General features: G+C 36.4%; 1 protein-coding gene across 1 annotated transcript in view; it reads right to left on the bottom strand.

Annotated features, from left to right (window-relative positions):
• LOC143019960 (roundabout homolog 2-like) overlaps positions 1 to 1816 on the bottom strand; it is a 232855-nt gene extending 231039 nt beyond the window's left edge. Inside the window, exon 1 of the mRNA XM_076176008.1 lies at positions 1683 to 1816. The gene's annotated coding sequence lies outside the window, so the exon portion shown is untranslated. The remainder of the gene's footprint in view (positions 1 to 1682) is intronic.
• Between the last annotated feature and the right edge of the window lie 449 nt (positions 1817 to 2265).

The raw sequence follows: 2265 nt of genomic DNA, 5'->3' as shown, positions 1-2265 counted from the left end.
AACGACAGGAGCACAAACAAAGCTCAGAGTGACAAACAAACGAATAAACAATATGCAATATGAATGGCATCTAACATGACACGGCAATATATATATATATATATATATATATATATATATATATATATATATGTGTGTGTGTGTGTGTGTGTGTGTGTGTGTGTGTGTGTGTGTGTGTGTGTGTGTGTGTGTGTGTGTGTGTGTGTGTTTTAATTATTGTAGACAAACAAGGTTGAATGCTAAAAAGGATTCATTTTTGCCTTTAATCTTAACTTAATTTGCCTGTAAGAAAATGAACTATCTGGTTACGCGGACATGTCTGTCTGTCTGTCTGTATGTATGTATGTATGTATGTATGTGTGTATGTATATATGTGTATATATATATATATATATATATATATATATATATATATATAAATATATACATATATATATATATATATTCATCATGGCACGGTGCGGCTTTTAATTCATGTTAGGCCGCATACATTTCGATGACATCTCGCAAACATCACAAACAAGTCACAAACATGTGACAAACATGCCACACGCGTTTCACGAACATGTACAAAGCACGTCGGAGACATGTCCGTGTATCTTCTACCATTTCATCACTGAGACACACTTATCCTGTCGTCAAGCGATTTTAATCAAGTGACTTGGGACAAAACGGAGTCACCAAGGCTTCTGGAGCCGTTAGATGAATAAAATCACCTGACGGCAGACAAAAACAAAAATATGAATAACATCACGGTAGATTCCCACCCAAAGAAAATATTTATTACATTCATGAATTATAATTTACAAATTTAATATTTAATTTTCTAATGCTTTATCGCGTTAAGTGTGCACTTCTAAAAAATACCTAAGAGAATAATTCTAAATTTGATAAATATACAAACCAATCATTTCCTTAAGAACAGCATTACCAATCATCGCCTCATCATAATACGTTCCCAAGCATTACCCCATCATTATTACCCATCATGTCCAATCCCCAATCCCCCCCCACTCACTGAAAGCCACTTTAACCACAGTAAAATCTTTTTACCACATTCACCACAACAGGTCGGTAAATCACACACAAATAGCTTTTACCACAAAAGAAGAACCCACCCACATTGCCGCCCATCGACCGCCCATTGGGCGTGCATATGAATGACCACCATAGTTGTAGCTCACGTGTTGAACCTGTGATCGGCAGTTATTACCCTCTCGGATGAGAGCTTTGACCAGATATATTGCCCGGTCTACGGGTAATGCTCTGACCTTACACGCAAACACACACCCAACTCCAAGCCCACGAGAGTTGGAGTAACAACCCGCAGTGCAGCGATACTGAAAGTATTTCAGCCCTGGGCGGGATTCGAACCTGGACCGCCGTAGTGGCAACCGGGAACTCTACCAACTGTTCCACGAGTCTCGTGTGTGTGTGTGTGTGTGTGTGTGTGTGTGTGTGTGTGTGTGTGTGTGTGTGTGTGTGTGTGTGTGTGTGTGTGTGTGTGTGTGTGTGTGTGTGTGTGTGTGTGTGTGTGTGTGTGTGTGTGTGTGTGTGTGTGTGTGTGTCAGTATATGTGTGTATATATGTGTGATGTTAGAATACACTGTACCGAGTATACCACATTGACAGCGGAGTTTACCTTCATAAACAGCACAGAAGACAAATATAAATATTTTTACCTAATTTCCACGGAGAAAAAGCTCCTGCTTGTTCAATATCTTCTCATATGTCACTGCACATTAACACAATATAATAAAATCTCACTAAACTTTCGTCAAAATGGAACTAATGGATAAAAAACATCCGCGCAATATTTCCCGTTGTTCACTTCAAAAACCAACACAAATAATGGCGTCAACCGACATTTAAAGTCATCAACATTTAAATATTTACAATAATGCTGAAATATCTAAGAAAAGTATGTTATTAAGCATTAAAATTAGTAATTCATTTGTTCCTACATGTATATGCACAGTTTTCTCATATTAATATATCTAAAGCAAAAAATCGACATTTTGAATTGACAATGCAAAGACCAGAATCTGACAACGCACAAAAAGTAGTGCTAAAACGAAGAGAAAGAAAATAGAATTGATTACAAATAGTAGATATAATGAATAAAGATTATCCATATTTCATATTTTGGTTTACATTCTTCATCCAAAATACACAACTAATGGTAAAATAATTTTTTTTTTTTCAAATCCGTGATACTAAGTAAACGAATGATTTTGACTAAATCTCCAAAACTTCGTGTTACGA

Source organism: Oratosquilla oratoria, chromosome 38 (genome assembly GCF_046742065.1).
Source record: "Oratosquilla oratoria isolate Oo_2021 chromosome 38, ASM4674206v1, whole genome shotgun sequence".
In the NCBI taxonomy this organism is placed as follows: Eukaryota; Metazoa; Arthropoda; class Malacostraca; order Stomatopoda; family Squillidae; genus Oratosquilla; species Oratosquilla oratoria.
The sequence above is the reverse complement of the archived record's forward strand: the minus strand, read 5'-3'. Positions and strand labels throughout refer to the sequence as shown.